General features: G+C 41.6%; 1 long non-coding RNA gene across 1 annotated transcript in view; it reads right to left on the bottom strand.

Moving 5' to 3' along the window:
- LOC114625713 overlaps positions 1–14,264 on the bottom strand; it is an 88,335-nt gene extending 74,071 nt beyond the window's left edge. Inside the window, exon 1 of the long non-coding RNA XR_003712115.1 lies at positions 14,170–14,264. This is a non-coding gene — a long non-coding RNA (uncharacterized LOC114625713). The remainder of the gene's footprint in view (positions 1–14,169) is intronic.
- Between the last annotated feature and the right edge of the window lie 7,008 nt (positions 14,265–21,272).

Below are 21,272 nucleotides of genomic sequence, written 5' to 3'. Positions count from 1 at the left end.
GTCATCCATATACATCTTGAACTCATGGGGCTCAAGAAAATTCCCCTGCGTCAGCCTTCTGATTAACTGGAGATACAAGAGTATGGTATCCTGTTCGTCTGTGGGTTTAAATTGGTTCTGTCTTTGCTTTGTACAAGTTACTAAGTATTTCTGAACCTCACTGGTCACCAAGGCAACACAGAGATGATTATTGTGTGGATTTCATGCAAATACTTGGGAAAGGCATTGGCTCTCAAAAGGTGCTTAACAAATGATACTAATCATTGCTACAGTGATCTATGACTTCTTAAACCACTTTGGAATCATGGTAGGGCCACTTTATTTTCTGCTCACTCGAATCAAAGACTCACCCCTATTTGAAATTCAGGAAAAGGGCTCAATTTTTTCTCATCAAAACCACAGCTCCCTCTTTTGTCCTGGTCCTCAATTGCCTCCCAGAAATTGAAGACACTATTGCTGAAGACATCACACATGTTGGAAGGAGAACTTGAGGATGCAACTAAACTGGGGTTACTCCACTGAGGATTGGCACACATAGCAGCAGAAGGAGCGACACAAGCTGCCAAGGGAGAAAAGTCTTCCCTGTGACTTCCACAAAACCTAATGACCAGAATGACAAGATACCACCAAAGGTGTGAGAGTACCACTTATATCCTCGGGCAACATCCTCTAATGACTGCTCAGTAGGATGGAATCCTTATCTAGCACTATAAATCTAGCTACCACCCTTGGCTAGTGAGGATATGAATCCTGGAGGAGAACCACCAATACCACTTTCTAAGAAACTATAACTTATAATTCTATTCTAAATACTTATACCCAGAGAGTAGTGTAGCATCAAAGAGATGTAGCAGACAAAAACCATTACAGAGAGACATAGCTAGTCAAAATCCATGAGAAAAACTGACCATAGTAAGACTGCTACAATTATGTCCTTGAAGTTATAAGAGTTATGAAAAGCCAAACTTCAAATATCTAACACTGTCTTGCTCCTAACAAACTTTTTGTAGCCTGATTCCTCTTAAAGATGATAGGTAAGAGAACCAACTCATGCATTTGGCATGCATATCAATCAGTTAAAACTAATTCATTTTCTGGCAAGCAGCCTCGTGTTACAAAGCTCCCAACTTAGGGTGACCTGAGTAACTCTTTTCTTCAGTTTTATGATGGTGTCAAAGTCACGACTCCCAGGCAGCCACGTGACACAACTGAGATTTTGGATGTCGTGTTTGGTGTTTTTGTGTCCCATAATTTCTGAAAGATGCCCACCAGCATGTAAGCGAACTATTTATTATTAAGTAGGTTTTGTGTTAAAAGATGTTGGCAGATGGGAACACCCAGGACAGTAGACTAATTATTGATGGTCACTAATTTAGAAGTAGTAAATGAATTTTCCCTAGATGGAATATGCAACTTCTGATGGGCTTACTGGAGGGTGTAATCTTTTTGAAAATCAAGAGTATTTGACTGTCACAAATAGACCCTGAGCCCTTACCTCATGCTTGATTCTAGCAAGGTTTGAGATGATTAAATCTTAGACACTTGAACACAATTCTTCAACATAATTTTATTGTCTTCTGAAAGTGAAATATGACAGCTGTAGAGATAGCTCAGCCTGTGAAGTGCTTGCCACTCAAGCCCAAGGACATGAGTCCAATTTCCACCCAGGTGTGGTGACACATGGTACTTGTAATCCCGGCACTGAGGAAGTAAAACAAGCAGATTCTTGACAAACAGCCCATCTTACTCAGCGAGCTCTAAGTCAATGAGAGATCCTATCTCAACAAAACAGGCTGTGACTCTACAGGAGCACCTGAGGTTGTCTTCTGCCCTCTACATGCATAGGCAAACACATATACACCCACACTCCCTACACACACTACACACACCACACACACACACACACACACAAACACCACACTAATTATAGACCATGAAGTCAGGGTTACATTAAATTTAAAGACTTAAAATTCAGTGTTTCTGACTCCAAAGCCCATGTTCCACGCTTGTATCCTCCACAAGGTGCATGTATAGTTTTAACATTTCTAAAATCTAAAAATGCTTAAAGTTTGTTGTTTTAAGGGCTCAACAATGCATTTGCCCAGCTCTCACTATATGTTCAGTTCATTCAGATTTTCATAACTGAAATTTGATTGGCTCAGCGCATACTTAAGATGACTTACAGATCTTCCTAACATGTGAGTATCTAGCAAAATACATGGCTATAAAAATGAACAATCAGCTGACCAAAATCATTCAGGGCAGCACATCCTACTAGGCAAAAGTCCACTTTACCAGTGCCAGTAAATCTTACATTTAGATGTTTCTTAGCCATTAAATTATTGCACAACTGTTTTGGGAATTTACTCCATCCTTATCAGGACATTATCAGCTCTATGTTTGTGAACATACTGTTTCCTAAATCATGACTGGCACTATAATTTAGAAGTGTATATCATTTCCTTTTTGGTAAAGTGGAAAATAGAAACTTAATTAGGAAATTAGTTTACTCACTGGGAAAAGACACACTTCTTCTCTGAAATACACTCTTCATCGGTTAATTTAAAAGCTTTTGCCTGTCATAAAAGAAAACTTGAGATATCGAGTGATTATTAGAGTTCCTATGCAAATACTGACTTTAGATGCCTTGTCAAGTTCTTTATAAAATCAAAAAAAAGATTGAAAATAGATCTATCTATACCATTCATCTATCCATCCAACGATACCATTCTTGGGTGTATACCCCAACATAAAGGACTTACATCTTACTACGAGATATCTGCTCATCCATGTTCATTGTTGATCTATTTGTAATAGGCAGAAATTGGAAATGGACTAGATTTTCATTAACTGATGAATGGATAAAGAAAATGTAGTACATTTACACAATACAATATTATTCAACTGTTAAGAAAGATGAAATTATGAAATTTTCATGTAAATGAATGGAGAGGGAAACAATCATCCTGCCTAAGTTAACCCAGACTCAGAAAGACAAAGGCTGCATTTTTTCATATGTGGATGCTAGATTTTTATGCTTTTTTATGTTTAATTTAGAATATTCATAGTATTTAGCTAATAAAGGACCAGGGGAGAGGAGGGATCTCCCAAGGAAGAGGAAATAGAATCTGGTATTATAAAGAGAAAAGAGAGAAATTAGACTAGAAGAATGGAATAGGGTGAGAATGGCAGGGATGGAATGTGGGGAGGAAAAATGAACACTAAACACCTTTTTTAGAAGCCATAGGAAAAAACTATTATTGTAGAAAGTCCCTAAAATCCATACATATACAAAAGGAGTTCAAATAAAATTACCATAATAAGAAGACAATACCCCAACTAAATGCTATATGCTACCAGTTAAAATCCTCAGTTCTGCGAATGGATTAGATCTTTCTAACTTGATAGTCAATGGTATTCCAAAGACAACTTGCCACCAAGGTTACCTTCTCAAACTTGACAATAAGATCTTATTGCTAAAGACACTATGTGCTATGGCAGAGAACATGGAGAAATTGGTACTCTACTGGGAGGCTCACTCTTACTGGTTCATAGTGCTGGAAGGTATGATGCATGCAACCAAAGGAGAAACGTAATCATTAGTACCATCCAGCTATGAACCCTGTGAACTACAATAACAACCTGCCTGCAAGATATGCCCAGATTTAAGGCCAATGAAGTCAACAGATAGATAGGGCACAGGCCCTAGGAGAAAATCTACTCCTAGTATTCTGGTATATGAACATAGCAATAAAAAGACTCCTAATTACTGCTATTCCTTTATATCAGTGTATCAATCAACCCTCATCAGAGAAGCTTCTTGCAGTAAACAGTAATGAACATAGAAACTCGCAACTGGTCAATGTGCAGAGAATAAGAGACTTGGGAATGTTCAATCCTAAATGGAGTACCAATGTCATACCCCTCCATTCAAGGCTCAGGCAGAAAAATTGTGAGTCTGAGGTGGTGGATTTCAAAGAAACAGCATTTTACATACACAGATCAGATGCACATATGAACTCACAGCATTTGTAACAGCATGCACAAGGCCGGTATGTGTATAAGCCAGACAAAAATCCCAGCATGGAGGAGGGGAAGTGGAGCAGGAACTCCTACATCTAATAAAGGAGTCATAACTGCTGGAGAGGGAAAGTCAGTTTTCCTCAATGGAGTGACATAGTATCAACCAAACTCCAGATCAAAGCTCAGGAGAAGTAGAACAGGGGAGAGGAGGCTCTTAGCTCAAAATGGACTCCATAGTTGAGAGAGGGAGAGAGAGAGAGAGAGAGAGAGAGAGAGAGAGAGAGAGAAGGAACACATCATGATGTTAGGTAAGTAGAGAAGAAGAAGAGATTCATGAAGGAGTTGAAGAAGAGGAATGAATATGATAAAAATTATTTGTATGAAATTCTCAAAGAATAAGTGAGAATATTAAAATTAAGTAAATTTTAAAAAACAAAAAACAAGGTTCTTTCTTTTTATGTTTATTGTTATTACTCTGTGTGCATCTGTGTATGTGAGTGTATGTGTGTATGTATGATGTCTGCATGTTAGAATGGATGCAAACATGTCATGACCTATGTGTGGGGAATTATGGGACAACTCTCAACAGTCAGTTCTGTTTTTCCACTATGTTGGCTTTGGGGACAGAATGTGGACATGAAATTTCATGGAGTAGATAGCTCACTGTACCTATTCAGTTCTTTCATGTAATTGGAAAACATAGAGACAATGTACACTATCTACTTAAACACATACACAACCAAGTTTGTGATGTGGATTAATAAGTATTTAAACTTCTCTCTCTCTCTCTCTCTCTCTCTCTCTCTCTCTCTCATACACACACACCCACACACACACTGCACACACATACACACACATATACATACACATGTATGTAAATGTGTGCACATATACTTACATGTAAACACACATTATGTACACATACTATGTGCACACACTTACATGTACATAGAGAAATAAGAGTTACACGCACCTGAACATACACATGTACTACACACACACACACATACACATACACATACACACACACACACACACATACACACACACACACACACACAGCACAAGTGAGACCTAGTTTTTCCCACTGAATATAACTGAAAACCCCAGACAGAAGACAGGTAGCATGCAGAAGAAGGCAGTATGATATATATGATCTAGACATGGAGTTTCCGTGGGTCCACTAATCTGGATCCAGCAGCAACATGAGTCCTAACTAGTGCATGGAGCACAGACGTAGCCAGCCTAACAGATGTTTCTCCAGTCCAAGCTATGGGAAGGAGAGAGCCCTAGGAGACAGAGGCAAGAGTGGTATGTGATATGACTTCTTTTTCTTCTTTGCCATTGTGTTCCAGAAGCTATAATTCAAGATAGTGGCAAGCACAGTGGAGTTCAGTCAGACATCCGAAAATGCAGAAGGACAAGTGTCTGCTGTCTGAGCAGAGCAAGTGGGCTTTGGAGAGAGGAGAAAGAGAAGGTTCCTGGGGACTTCCTTTTAATCCTTCTATGTATTTGCTTGTTTTCCTGGCATCAGTTCTAGCTGTGAGTAGAGGGAACATTGACACCTTTGTTTTCTAGTAAAAAACTGGGACAATGGTCCCTGTCTGTCAAAGAACATTCAGTAGAGATAATATACTTTATGTAGTTCATTGTACCTAATATATACCAATAACAAAATATTACTTCAATGAATCCAGTTTGCGCACATACTATACTTAATTATATATATATATATATATATATATATATATATATATATATATATATATATGTATATATATGTATATACACACTTTTGTGTACATCCCCATGTATGCACATGTGTGTGTATGTGTGTGTGTCTATGTCTGTATGTGTCTTTGTGTATACTAAGGCCACTGATCCTCTAGCTCTGTGACCTTTGAGCTTACACAATGTGGCAAGTCAAAATTGAAGATGAGCTGTCAAGGTAAAATATACATTAGATTTCAAAACGCATGTTGAAATATATTTTTCAAAGCAATCAGAGCCACTAATTACTTTTTCTTTTCTCTAGTCAAATCACCCAGAGATGTACAATGAGTTCTAATCACTTCTAATCTCACTATTGCGCTACTACAGAAGTCAGTATTTCACTGTAAGGCCTTTAGGGAGAAGTTGATGCAGGCCTGGGGGTCAGTGCCACTGAGGGCCACAGATCCTCGAGAACAGAGTAAAGCTGGAACTATTAGTGGTCTGGGAGGCACTGCTTTCCCATTGAGCGGGTTGGAGCTGATACAGGAAACCCTAAAGCAGTGGTCCTCAACCTTCCTGTTGCTGGGAGTCTTTGGTACAGTTTCTCATGTCATGGTGACCCCCAACCATGACAGTACTTCATTGCTATTTCACAGCTCTAATTTTGCTATTGTTATGAATTGTAATATAAATATCTGATATGAGACCTACAGATTGATAACCGCTGCCTTAGAGAGAGGAAAGGTGTGTGAATTCCTAAGGGCTCTGCTGCCAATGTTTGTGACTAAGAATAAATAAGAAGGAGACAGGCTGGAAGGTCCCTATGGTGTTGACAGCTGATATAAGAGATCTTGCTCTTCAAAGCCAGGAGCCAGCTTGCAATGTTTTCAGAGCTAGTAGGTGACCCCCTCCCCCCCACCACAGCTAAGGAGTGTCTATTCATTTGCATAGCACAAAACCCAGAGGAAAGAAATCTGAGACTGGTCTAGTAGTTGTCAGGCCCCAATTTTCTAACTTTTTTTCTCCTCTAGGAACTAGTCTTCAGCTTGGTGGAATAAAGCTATTTTACGTATCTGCCACCCCACCTCCCAACTATGTGAATTGAATGTTAAAAATAATAACCTTGGTTCATACTTATTTAACAGCTTATAATGTTCCTGGGATTGTGCTGGATGTTCTTTCATTCATACTGTCAGGGAGTCCTGGCCTGTAGGCATTAATAATTTCCTTTTCTAGTATTGGAAGAAAAGCTCAGGGCAATAAAGAGATACATTCATCGTCAATCAGCTACACAGCAGTAGGGTCTAATCTGTGTATGGTAGTGTGGCTCTAACAAGCTGCCCCACTGTGACCTCAACAGTGGGCTGGTTTCTCAGCTATTGCAGTCCTCAGTACTCTTAGAAACCCCAAACAGCCTAGCAGAAACAGGATAGATGTCTGCTGTTTTGAGCCTGCCAGAAATAAGTACCTGTGCCGCAACTGAGGTCTGTGCACATATCATATGCCAGAGTATACTTTGAGTCAGGTATGTTGCTTCAAAGAGGTGAGTAAGGAAATCTTCTCCTGCCCATCTTTGGGTAAATAGTTTCATTCTATCACTAAGAAAGTTTCTTTTGGTGATGACAAAAGCTGGGTCCTGTTAAGTCACAATTCAGATGCATGGAGACTCCACCCTCGAGGAACAGGTGCAACGCCCACGAACTCAGAGCTTCTGCTCCGTGACTTCGAGAGTCTGGAAATGGTCTCTTTACCATTTCCAGCGTTGTGGAATGTAAGGCACAAAACAGACACCCCAGCAACCTTCCTTAATTTAGATAGATGCTAATTTTCATCTCCACCTGCCTCTACCCCCATGCCATAGCAAATTTAAAAATATATCTGCTTCTTAAATCAAGTCCCTAAGAAGCGAAACAATAAATGAAGCTCTGAAGCTGAGAAAGATGGAAGCATTGCCAGTAAGTGTGTCTAAGGAGGAAAGGGGAGGGGTGGCACAGGGCCTGAACTCATCAGGAGCCAAGGAAACTCAAGTGTGGGAATAGCCTCGAGACATGAGGGTGCTCCCAGGCTTCCCCAAGGACTCACACGAGAACTACTGAACCTTGAGTTTTTCAAACTGTAGGTTGTGATCTTGGGATCAGGAAATCATTTCCATGAATCATGACCAGAAATATGTTTTAGCATAAATCTTAATCAAGTAGAAGGTAAAATAAGATATATATTACTGTTTCACAGTGTAAAGTTTATCTCTCTGTGAAGCTGTAATCCAAGAGTTGAAGATACATTGCTCTGTTTTCTAATTCCTGGGAGGTTGCTACTCCCTAGTCTAAATTCACCACACCCTCCTGACGATGATCTTCTCTGATACCAGTAACAGGAACTACAGCCCAATATTCTCATCACAAAGCACCTTTCACCTTCCTCCTATCTCTTCCTACAGAGAGTGAACAATTGCAGAGATTTTGTTAATGAAGATAAAAGCTAATATACATGCATTCCCTTAATTTTAGGCAATTTATAGGCACAATCCCCATGTAATCTTCCCCTCGTTGTCTTCTAAACCAATAGCTACCCCTACAAAGCAATTCGGCTCCCCTCTACACACATGTGAAGAATTTGAGTCAGCCTTGATGTCATTATTGATAGTCACGTTCTAGGAAGTTGGTGAGAATGAGATTTGAACCCTCTCTTCTTGTGTGTTGTGTATGGTGTGTGATGTGCATCTATGTATATGCATGTGTGTGGTGTGCATGTGTGTATATGGCATGCATGATATGGTGTGGAGGTACACGTATGTGCAAGTGTTTTGCATGTGAATGTGGAGGCCTGAAGTTGGCAAAAGCTGTTTTCCTTGATTACTTTCACTTTGTTTATTGAGACATGGTCTGTTGGCGTACCCAAACTCATTGACTCCAATTAGATTATCTTCAGCTTGCCCCAGGGCGGGCCTTGTCTCTGTTTCCTTAGTGCTGGAATTACTTGTAGCCACTGTCTCCCTTCTGCTCTTGATGCTAGTGGAAAGTGCCAAGTGCTATCCCAACTCCTTGCTAAGCAAAGTTCACGAAGTGACCACACAAATATGTAAGTGTTATTAATGTTGCCCAGTCTGACTTTTCTTTGGAGCTCTGTCAACTCCTATTTTAGAAGAATGGAGTTTTGCATCTCCAGGCTCCAGATCAAGCGCTTGCTCTCTTGTCTGGGATCTACAAGGGATCCTCAGCAGGGTGTGGTCACTTTCACAGTTTATCACACCGGAACACCCCAGCCCCACATCTTGCCAGGCCGCCTGCACTGGCTTTTCATGTTCTCTCTACACTCTAGTCTCTTCTGGTCTTTCTCAAATGCAAGCTGCATCACTGCTGTGGTCCTGTTTTTCTCTTTGCTGGTACATAAAGACAGTCTGTGATATGGCAGCTTCATGTCACCATGGTCTAACCACCTTCTCCTCTATTTTATCTTTTACATACATAATTGTATATTTATTCTATCACTTTGGGCATTGTTGTAGCAAAATTACTAATGAGTATCAAAGACTTTTAGGGTTTTTACAGTTTAAAATTAAACTTTTTGGTTGGCAAAGAAATGTGATTCATTCTGTTAATGTTCTTTTTCTCTCTTATTTTTATTAGCTCTTTGATAATTTCATACAATGCATTTTGATATTACTCATTCCATTCCCCTAACCCCTCCCTCCCATATCTATCCCTTCACTAACCACCTTGTTCCCCCACACACACCCTTTTCTTTTTTAGACATAACCAATGCAAATTTTGCCATCTATATATTCTTGGATGTGTGGCCTTCCACTGGAGTGTGGACCCCTTATCAGGGCTTACACTCTAAAAACTAACATCCCTCTCCTGTAGCAGTCAATTCTCATCGTGGGGGTTGGACTTGTATTATACTATTCACTCAAGACTTCTTTCATTTCCTGTAGTGTTCCTTGTTCCTTCTTGTCACTGGATCATGAAGTAGGCTGTGCTTTCTCCTGCCATAATTAGCTTTATTGACTCCAATAGAAGTGGTCCTTGTCTTTCTAGGAAGGTGACTTACAATGATATCTCAGAACACCTGGGCTTTGCCTCGTAGTATTATACCTCTTTATTTGATTGATGTCTGTCTCCCTCATTGGACTGTGAGCTCTAGTAGGATGAGCATAGTGTGTGTGTGTGTGTGTGTGTGTGTGTGTGTGTGTGTGTGTACTTTTGCCCTAGGTTCTAGAACTGTGCTCAGTTCAGAGTACGGAGCAGGACACTTCACCTTCAGCTATTTGGACCTCTTTAGAAGCAGGTAGGTGAACCAGGTGCTCACATTTGACCTGGAGTCTCGATCAGTGGGGAATACCCAAAGGCAAATCTCCACGGGATTAAAGAGCCAGGTTTAGGAGCAGGAAGACTCTTTTCAGTATCAGTGTTGATGTCTCAAAGCCTTGGTATTTATGGTTTCTCCTTTGTTTGGTTTGGACACAGGCATTCCTCTATCTCCTTTGGAGTCTGCCATTTCCTTGTTTAGGGAATTTAATTAAGTCTGCTCCTAACATGCTACAAACAGCGGGGCTGGGGGTGGGGGGAGGAGGTGTCTGCACTAGGGAGATATGTTAGTTGTGCACAGTTCAGTGAAGCTAAGGGATTTACTGTGTGCATAACTCCATAGAGAATTTGCATGTGCTGTTAGTCCAATCCCAAATTTTGAGCTGTTCTCTCAGCTTTGTGTTTCCTAAGGGATCTAAGGATAAGTAATAGCAAAAACAGAAATCAGACTTCTCCATAAACAAAGAGAAGTATTTTCTTCAGGCTCCTTTTTCCAGCAACGGATGGACCACGCTGTGAGAATGCTAGCAATTACCAGTAGTGGAGAGAGAGCCTTGATTGAACTTTTTTAAAGTGTCAAGTGCTTTGTCTACAGTGTCTTATTTAATATCTACAAAAATCCTAGGAGGGACTTCATATGACCAGGGAGAAAACTGCTGCAGAAGGAAGCCGACCCTTTCCTGGAGACCACACAGGAAGCAACAGGTGGTAAAAGAATTCAGAGACAGAGATGCAGATGATCTTTCTGTCTCATCACCCTTGACCACCGTTTTATCTTCCCCTTTGGTCTTTCATCATTCTGTCCATAAATCTTTTATTTTCAGGACTTTATTGTATAATGGTCACCAGGGAAATCAAAGGATGATAACTTACAAGGCTCTTTCCCTGGAAAAGTTGACCACCCTGTGGGTTATAGATTCACTAATTTCCTTGTGACATTTTTTCTATTTCCTCTCCTTTTTGTCCCTTCTTAATTAATTAATTAATTTTAATTTGTTTAAGCAAAATATTATTCATACCCTAAGCTGGCCTGGAATTTACTATGTATCCCAAATTGGCCTTGAACCGGAAGGCAATCTTCTTTTCTCAGCCTCCCAGGTGCTGGGATTACAGGTTTGCACCACCATGTCTGGTTCCTTACTAACCTGACTGAGCACTTCTGGGGCCAAGGCTTTCGATGCCTTATTTGTGATAGTTTATTATGTCCAGGTTGGTGCCCTTACCACTTTCCATAAATGAGAAAATGGAAACCTGGGGTGAAATAACTTCCCTTAAATGTTCAAGGGGGCACCCACGAGTTCGTTATTTAGGGTAATTTACTCAGGCTGGATGAAAGACAGCCTCGGATTTATCTGACTTAGTAAAATGTCCATACATAGCACTAAACTATAGCAACATGAAGATGCAGAGATAAAGACACTTTAATAGCCTTGGGTAAGATGCGTGTAACTTTACCCAGAGAAGGCTTCTTGAAGAATTCTAGAGCTAAGAAAACTTAAACGTATCAAGTTTCTGTGGTAACTTTGTCCTTTGCACTACATTAGCTGTACACATAATTGGGCAGGCGTTTCCACCAAGTCCAAGCTCCTTGGCTTTCCCCCTGAACATTCTTATGGTGCTAACAATCAAGTCAAAGGCCTTGCACATACCAGAGATGTACTCTATGGCTGATCTACCCACAGCCCTTCTGAAGGATATTCTGATTCAACAGGTCAGAACCAGATTCCAGACATATCTGCATATGTAACAGACTCTCAGTGTAGTTCTTGAGTACCTGACATCACAGAATCTCAAGTGCATAGATAAGCTATAAATTTTTTTCTTTCCAACATTGAAGTTCTTCAGGCTAAATGCATATGCCATAAACCATTCAGCCAGAAATAGGATCAACTATCTTGATCTTCGGAAAGCTAAACCGGGGAGAATTTAGATTTTCAAGGTTGTCTTGTCTCTATAACAATGACTCAACTTAAAGCCATAGACAATGTGTAAATGGGTCAGCTGGTAGTGTTTAAATAACATTTTGTTTGCAAAATTGGTGGTAAACCAGATCTGGCCTGTAGATTATAGTTTGCTGACCTTCAACTATAAAAACCCATGTTACAAAATAAGATTACAAATGCTGAAAACCATATGTCCTCATGAATATTGATGATATATATTAGCATTGTCAAGATTCTAAGGCACAAGAAGTAAAAAAGAAAAAGAAAAACAATTGGTTTACTTTCAAATAAGCTTAATTTTTCAAATTTATTTAATCACACAACTCTATTATGAGATATTAACATTCTTTAGAACTGTAATTACATTCTTTACATTCCAGAGAACATACTTTAGAAACCATCTTTTATGTCTTATATGTAGGCAGCTTTAAAAACTATTTGTATACAGTGCTTCAACTTTGCCCACTAGTGGTGATGTCCATGCCTTAGACAACGAACTCAGATTAAAATGGAAATGCCCTCAGTATAAATTCCTATGTCTAGTTTTCTCATCAGAGGTATTACTGGCTTTGTTTTAATAATTTCTTGTTTTTGTTTGTTTGCTTGCTTGTTTGTTTGTTGTTTGTGATGATTCTTGTTCTGTTTCTGGAGAAATCTCCAATTCCTATGCTCACACGATTGTTCTGCCTCAGTCTGTCAAGTGTCTTATACTACAGGTACACATTTGCATCTGACCAGGGATGGTTTTCAAAGTAAATGATAAAACAGAGGATACTGGGTTACTTTGAAAGGGACAAAAGAAGATATATGGAAAGGAAGGCTAGAAAGTAGGCAAACCAATAATAGACGTATTAAGCACTTGCTGTGCTCACTGCCATAGTAAAAGCTTTGATCTTAGGTTTGCAGTTCTCAACTAGAACATGTTTACTACCTGAGGGACATTCAACAAGGCGTCGTTTCAAATTGCTGTGACTGGATGTGGCACAGAACATGAAGACCCAGTGGCAGAAACCAGCGATGCTGCTGATACCTACAGAACAGAACAGTGCCAGGTATCCCAATTGCCAGTGACAAGAAGTTTGTCTGATTTCTGCCATGCTGTGAAGCTGTACGGTGAAGGTGAAGTACATTTGTACATTTGAGACATTTAAAAAGGAAAACCAAAACAGTTGGGCAATGAGACTTAATCCTGTTGCCTTACGGCATCTTGTAGAGAGTAACAGTGTGAACTTAACTCATAAGAATTCAAGTTCAATTACTCAAGGCAAAGGCAAAGGACTTCGGTGGCCGTACATAGCCTATGACTCCATGAGTTCCTGCCATGGTCTTTTATGTTACTCTTCCCTCCTGCCATTTCCTTGCTTGGCTCCTCATCCCTTTTTGTCTACTGCTGATGCATTAGGCAACTGTCCTAGAATGCTGACCAGCACACAATGTATCTACAATGACCACTAAAATACTCCTTATTAAAACCCTGCATTCCATCTGATGACAGCCTGACCGCTTACAGTGAATTACCTTTGTGACATTAGGCCAGCGATTTTAATCTACAGGTCTTGGTTTCACCTTCTGGAATGGGAACAATGCTTAATTCAGTCAGTTCCACTCAGACATAAGCCATAGGCTCAAGATTGTGCCTGGAGAGTTGGGGGATCCCAGGAATGCAAAACCTCCCATGGAGAATATGTCCGAGGTGACTGGATCTTGTGGGAGGAGACATTTTTTTTTATAAGCCAGCCCAGCTCCAGTTTCTCCAGCAGCTAGAAGAATGCTGCAGAGTGTGGGCTAAAGGGGGTCTGGACAACATCACCAAAGGACAGTCATTAGCTCTGATGTGTGGCCAGGGGATAAAAACAAGCCAGAAGTACAGGAATGGCAGAACATTAGGAAGTGAATAGGTCCTAGATTCCCCTCCAAGACACTGAGGATGACCATGATCAAGATGCCTTAGGGGTACCATCAGGGCCTCGCTTCTCAGAACAACTAATCTGTTAATGAGGAAACATGAAGCCTTTGTGCTTCATTTTTATCATGCCTAAGTTGAACGATCCATTTGAGACAGTTTGTGAATAAAGAGGCTGTTTCTGGAAACATGATGCCCCATGGATTCTCATGAAACTCTGAAAGCAGTACTCAGAAAATAAAAGCAACAGAATGGCCAGAGTCTTTCAAATGGCACTTACTAGCTGCAAGTGTCTAAGTATGGCTGGGAGTCTCGAAGCTCCCAGCCACAAGAGGTTAGGCGGTCCTCGCTGCCTTTCATCTTTTGCTCCTTCTGGTGACATCAGCTCCTTTGTTCTCTTTCCATCTATACCGCTCTGGCAGTTCAATTATTTCACAGAGAGAGGAGAGATGCTCCTGGAATTGGAAATGACAAAAGAGAAGCTACAATCATGGTGAAACCTTCTTTTCAGAATCCCTGAGGCTCTTAGAAATGAGCAATTGCTGAGTACTCTGTGCTTGCTACTCACAAACATCAGGAATTAAAGAGTAAAGAAAGAAATAATGGAAGACTCTGAAGTCACTGAATTCTATTCCCAGCGTTAACAAAGGAACGAGAAATAGTGCCATGTGAGTGTGGGTGGAAGTCAGAAGATACCCAGTAGGTAGGGTGCTAAGTAGGGAACTTTAGGCACATCTGCAGGGAGATTCACAGTGATTGTCCAACTCATGAGTGGCTGAACAAGGTGAGTTTGTTCAGTTATTTCATAGCAAGAGCTATGTCCTATATAATGGATGTATGTGGCAGGTCTTAATTTCTTTGTGCCAGATTTGCCTCTTTGCTTTCCTTAAGTCTGCTTTCTACTGTATTTCTAGAAAGAGGATAGAGTGGAAAGACATACTTGGAATAGAGAGAAAACTTGTCTTATCTTGGCTCCACCCTTGATTAACTGGGTGCTTAGGGACCCATGGGCTCATCTTTCTAGGATTTAATTTTCTTATCTCACCGGCTTCTTGGGAGAAATGATGGAAGAATGCATGCAAGGTACTTAGAATACATAGGGCACTTAAAAGTAGCAACTTATTTTCCAGTCAAATGAAAATGAAATTATTTTGATACCCCAGTGAACTATGTTTATTGGAGATACTTGAGCTGGGGAGATGGTTCATGATTTGTGTGCTTCCTGTATGAGTAAAAGGACCATCGATCAGGCCCCAAAGAACATATTTGCCTATGGGATAGATGTGGTGACCTGTTTGCAATCCAACCTCAAAAGACAGAGACAGGATCCCTAGAGTAAGATGTCTAGCAAGACTAACCTTTCAGCTAGCTGTGGGTTTGACTGAGAGACCTGCCTGTAGTAGGTCACTCTCCTGTTGCTGTGATAAAAGATGGGAGAGTTTGTTTGAGTTTATGGTTTTAGAGGAATAAGAGTTCATGATGGTGGAGCACAGCCATGGCAACAAGCTTGGAGCCTGAGAGCTCATATCCTGAACCTCAACCACAAAATAGAGAAAACTGGAAACAGCATGGGGTTTTTATACTCCAAAAGCTCTTTCCAAAGAGCCACCAAATGGGGACCAAGTATTCAAGCATTTGAGCCTATGGGGGACATTCTCATTCAAACCATCAATACCTTAATAAATAGAATGAGAGAGAAATTAACTAAGAATCCATACATCACCCTGGGTTTCCATAAGTACAGACCCATATAACACAAATGTTCATGAGTGAGCATGCGCGCGCGCACACACACACACACACACACACACACTCACACTCACTCACTCACAGAAGGAGAAAAAAAAGATACCTAACATACCTCCTAAGGAAGGTGAACTTATCTTTGGTGTACCTGGTTGTCAGTAGGAAGCCAAATTGATCATAGTTTTGACTTGTTTCGTGACTCGGGTGGGTGTTCAAAGTAGGAAGTCAAGGTGTAGAAGTGCAAAGCAAGCCACTGGGGTCAACAGTGCACGTACAGGAATCCAGATTTGACTGCAGATAAATGACTTTTAAGAAATTCTTGTAAACGGAGGGTTAATCTCCCACAGGAGCACAGTCAGATCTGGTTCATGTTATCATTTCTGGGTTTCCTAAAACCAGTGACTCAAAACTGGGCTGCCCTTTTAGCCTGGGAACTCTGTAAAGCGGAAACTGGGGGGAATGAGGTCCTTTGTGATTCGTCTCCAAATGAATCACTAGTGATTAGAGCCAAATTCAATTTTGGATTCATTCAGCTAAGTTACCTTGAAAAGTGGAAGCACCCTGCCTTTCCCTTTTCCTCTCTTTGTTCCCCTCCCAGTCAGGGCTCCCTCCCTCCATGACACCCTTCACCTTTCACACAAAGACCTTCAGAATTCTGAAATTTCAGTGGCTCCCCAGGGAAGATGCAGGTGGACCGCCCACTCCAGCATGACCCTCTACTCTTTCCTCACAGGTGCTGGTTGACTATGTTTCCCCTTGGCACAGCTGTGGTAGTCTCTTTTTCCTCTCTTTCAGTAACCTCCGTGAGTCAGGCACTCACCATTGTTCAGGAGAGTTAGCAAACACTTGAGGCATAAGGCTAGTTATTCCTCATTAATGAGTCCCTGGGAATTGCTAGTTAACTGTGCATGGAAAGCCCTACACATCTCCAAGCAGGCATTCCTGATGACTAGAAAACCCAGGCAGAAGATGGAACTAAACAAAGGTATCTGAGAATTACCTGAGAATAGGCTCCTCTGGTCCTCTATGTTACCTCTTGGGGATGTGCTGGGTACAAAGATATCTGAGCAATTCCTTCCTATCATCTTGTTTTCCTTTCGTCCTAAGACAAGACACTTAGTGCTTTGAGGATGGCAAGGATAATTCTGGGGCAGCCTTCTATGGTTTGTCATCTATTCCAGTTCAGTTAACTGTCCCTGAACTTGGACATTTGTGAGATCTATAGGGCTTACTTTGGCCCCATTCTTACTCTCTGAGAACGGCCATACAAGGGGAACAGATTTGAGACTATCAAATTACATCATATCCACCTTCTCTAATGCTGGCTGGCTGATTGCACCCTACCTTCACGGGCTTTACTGTAAAATCAATAGCTAGACTACCATTTTCCCACCCGTTTTCTTCAGGCTCTCCTTTCTTAAGTATAGTTTCATCCTAGCCAATATGCACTGGAAAATTATGGGTAGCTACATGACTACACTATTACACGTACACATTAAAAGACATACAGTAAAATACATCCAAGTAAATATAAAGACCTGTTCACCTGTGTACCTTATACCCGTTATACGTTCATCTTCCCCATGGTGTGTGTTGCCCATGGGAGAGCTCGGCCACACTGTACCTTGTGAAGTTGTGTGTCAGATGTCTCACAGAGTTCTGTGGCAGTAGGTCCATGGAGGAGAGAGAAGGGAGGAAGTGTAGCAGATTTTCCTAAGAGCCTTAAACTGAGAGTCACAACATGAACAGGAGATTGCTAGAGAATCCCAATTGGAAAGATGCTCCAAACAAGAGAAACACAGACTTCTAGCTTTAAAATAGTAGAAGAGGGAGTACAGACACGATACTTAAGCACTCAACATTTCACGAGTGCTTACTTTAAAGTCACATGTCTTTTCAGTTTTCTCTGTAAGGCTGGGACCATGTACTAGGAAACTTGATAAGCAGTCCCTGTCTGGTAGTCTATACGTCTATTCTCTGGTTAGATCTCTCTCTCTCTCTCTCTCTCTCTCTCTCTCTCTCTCTCTCTCTCACACACACACACACACACACACACACACATGGATACAGCACTCACTACTTGTGGGCTCACAGATTCAGCTAATTAAAAAAGAAAGTAACATCTGTACTGAACACATGGGCTCTTTGTTACTGTTGGGCTGTCATTTCCTCTAACTAAAACAGTGTAACTACATCCATTTTTATTATACTGGGTATGAGAAGTAATCTAGAGATGGTTGAAAGTGGGTAGAAAGATGTGCACAGGTTATATGCTTGAGCATCTGCAAACTGTCATATCCATGGGGGTTGCTAGAGAAAATCCCCTGCAGACATAGAAGGAAAAGCGTATGGGCATCAGAGATAAGCATTCAAAGAGAGGGCACACTTAAGGACCAGAATAGCAACACTGATAAGAGTTAGTGTGAGCTCAGACGGGGAGCTCCCATAGAAGCCCCAGACTGTGAAAGGCATCCTGGAAGCTGGAGACCATGAGGGATGAGGTGGAATCTGGAGAGCAGAGTAAACAATACTTCAGGCTGGAGAAACAGATGAGAAGAAACAGAGGAGGCGAGACAGCAGCGCTGGGATGGCAGAACTACAGACTTTGCCTCCATCCCTTGCAGTGAGTCAGATGCAGACGGTGGGAACAGCTTCTAACCTAAAGCACTTCACCCTGTGCTCTGGCTTGCTGCTAGAGTATCTGTAAATTCTGTGAATTCTTATGTCCATCGGGGAGGAGGAGGCTGAGCATCCTACTTTTTTGGCCACAACCTCTAAAATCGCTCAGGAGTTTTTCAGTGTCTTTGGTTTCCTTACCCCAGCCTCCTACTTTGTTTCTCTGGATGTCTGATTTTTTTTTCTCCTTTTATGACAAAATGAATCCAGTTTTCACAATCTGGAGAGAAAACAAAATTTCTCAGAACGATTAGATTAACTTGCCCAAGGACGCTCGGTAAAATCAGGCCTCTCAGTGAGGTCAAGGTTTAACGCCCACCAGAGCTCTTTGCCAAACTCTGCGCTTCCTCACATGGTTTACATGCCCGAGGCTTAGAGTCATGCCTCCCCCAACAGGACCTTATCATCTCAGTTCAGTAAAACACTAGTTGGGTTTTTCTCCCGGTCGCTGACCATGACTTGCATGCACATTTTTTTCCCCTTTGACACTTGGCCCTGTTACCCATGTGCTGTCCTCAAGAGTCACTGGAAAGTGAGCTGGCTGTACAGGCCCTCAGTGCATCCCATGCTTACAGCAGAGTATTTCCTTGCACTAGCGAGATATAAAGCGATGTGCAAAAACAGCATCACCCTTTAAAAACTGAGCCCGCCTGCAAGTCCTCTGCTGCTGCACAATTTATTATGCCAACCGTCTTTGCGTCTCTCTTCATCGTGCAACGGTATGGTGAAGACAATGAGCAAACCTTATCTCCTCATCTCCTCCTATCATTGAGCAATTCATGGCCAGCCTGCTTTCCTCTTAGCCCCTTTCTTCCACAGCCCCTGCGCAGATTGTTTTGTAACAAGTGGTAGACATCATACAATTTTGCCTTTAAACATTTCGGCATTGTTCAGGATTTTAAATAGACTTTGATATATATATAAATAGCCCGGAGCACTTGCCAGGTCATAGAAAAGCTTGATGCTAGACAAAGCCGCATGGAGCAGGTGGACGGGAGCAGCCCCCGAGGTTTTTCTCTGAAACATTTCTTTGCCCAGTTGCTTTAGTTAAAGTCTCTTGGATCGTGTGAACTATCGTTTGAGTCAGGTCTGTGGAATTAGCTGTACAAGCTCAGTTCTGTTATCCAGCTTGTTCTGTAAACACGTGTGTGCTCCAGCACTGTCAGGGTAAGGAGTCCTTTGAACATAAACTGAATTTCACATTCACTTACAATTTTGCCCTTAAGAGGCTTGGATGGATGAAGAAAGCAGTGCCCAAAGACCTGAACTTCATGGGAACATGCTCAACACACACTGGGACACCCACCATCCATCCATCCATCCATCCATCCATCCATCCATCCATCCATCCCAGCTCACCAGGTATAGTAGACCACACCCACGCATACCTGTACTACACCTGGGGTTCAGAGAGGCCTCTTCCACTACTTCCTAGTAGCTCACAAGCATCACCCTGCTGACACTCATTTACAGAGCTGACTGCAGTGTGTGTTACTGTACTTACAGATCTATAAAACATTTAAAGGGAGCTAACTTTTGTTAGCATTTAATCAGATTTGCATCATTTTGTTTTTCTTTCTGTAATGTATCTCTAACAAAAGTTTGAGGGTTGTTCATAAATTCCAGGTTTCTCAGCCTTAGCCCTAGTGAGATGCTGTGTGGGACAAATCTTTGCTAGGGGTCAGTGGGGAGCCTGTGTATCACAGGACATTTAGTAACCGTCAGTCTTGGCCTTTATCCACCAGGAATGCCAAGCTGTGATCTCCTGAATCACACCTTAGCAACTGGAAGATGATTCGAGACATTGTAAATATCCCCTAGGGATAAGGGTCAAAACCACATAGAAGTTTTCTGAATGGCTGGGAATGGTTGCCCTGATTCTGCTTCCCACAGTCTCTGTGGTGTTTATCACAGAGCTCTGCATAGTACGATGAGTTTTAGGACTACGTGTGCACTATAGCAGAGCTGATTCTATACGTTACACAAGTGCCACTGCATAGGTCCTCAAGCTGACATAATTTATGATGTGTTACAGTAGTCTACCAGCTGTACATAGAACTAGAAATGCAGATTCACAATTTGAGATCACTGATGGATAACAAGATCCTTCTTTACAAAGTTGGGTGACTTTGAACCATACCAAGTGTAGGCATTCTGTCTAGCCATTCTGTCTACCCCACAGTTACCTGGCAACGGCCGGGTGTGCCTGACTCACTATAAAAGGAGCTGCTTGCTCCCTCCTCTCTGTCTTGCTCTCTTGCTCTGTCCTCTTGCTCCTGCCCCACATCTCTCTCCACATGCTCATGGCCAGCCTCTACACCTCTTCTCTCTGTCTGTCTCTGTCTGTCTCTGTCTCTCTGTCTCTCTCTCTGTCTCTCTCTGTCTCTCTCTGTCTCTCTGTCTCTCTCTGTCTCTCTCTGTCTCTCTCTGTCTCTCTCTCTCTCCCCCCCTCTCTCTCTCTTTCTCTCTCTCTCTCTCTCGTTCTGTTTCTACTACCCTCTTTAATCCCCTCCCCATGCCCTGAATAAACTCTATACCATCATGTGGCTGGTCCCCCAGGCCCGCAGAGGCACCCCCTTCTCCCATACCTTATCACACTTGCACCACACATATTATGTCTCTATTTTTAAAACACAACACCAAGTCTTAAAATGAAAACAATGCTGGCAACAATGTTACCATTTACTGAGCCAACTCACTGTGCTATACCCCTCACAATCTATGTCACATTTAACCCTCCTAAGAGCTGCTTCTGGGAGTCACTGTCCTCATCCCTGGGTCTTTAATAAACAAAAACTCTAAGGAAGAAAACTGAGGCCCTGAAAATGGAGCTATCTGCTTGATGTCTACCCTCTACCTTAAAAAAAAAAAAGGGCATCAGGCTAGGGCCTTAAACCTTTTGGGCTCCTGGAACCTCTTCCTTTAAGCGATACAAGCAGCTACTTCTTAAATACCTGGGAA

The sequence above is a fragment of the Grammomys surdaster genome, unplaced genomic scaffold (assembly GCF_004785775.1).
Source record: "Grammomys surdaster isolate TR1022 unplaced genomic scaffold, NIH_TR_1.0 220, whole genome shotgun sequence".
In the NCBI taxonomy this organism is placed as follows: domain Eukaryota; kingdom Metazoa; phylum Chordata; class Mammalia; order Rodentia; family Muridae; genus Grammomys; species Grammomys surdaster.
The sequence above is the reverse complement of the archived record's forward strand: the minus strand, read 5'-3'. Positions and strand labels throughout refer to the sequence as shown.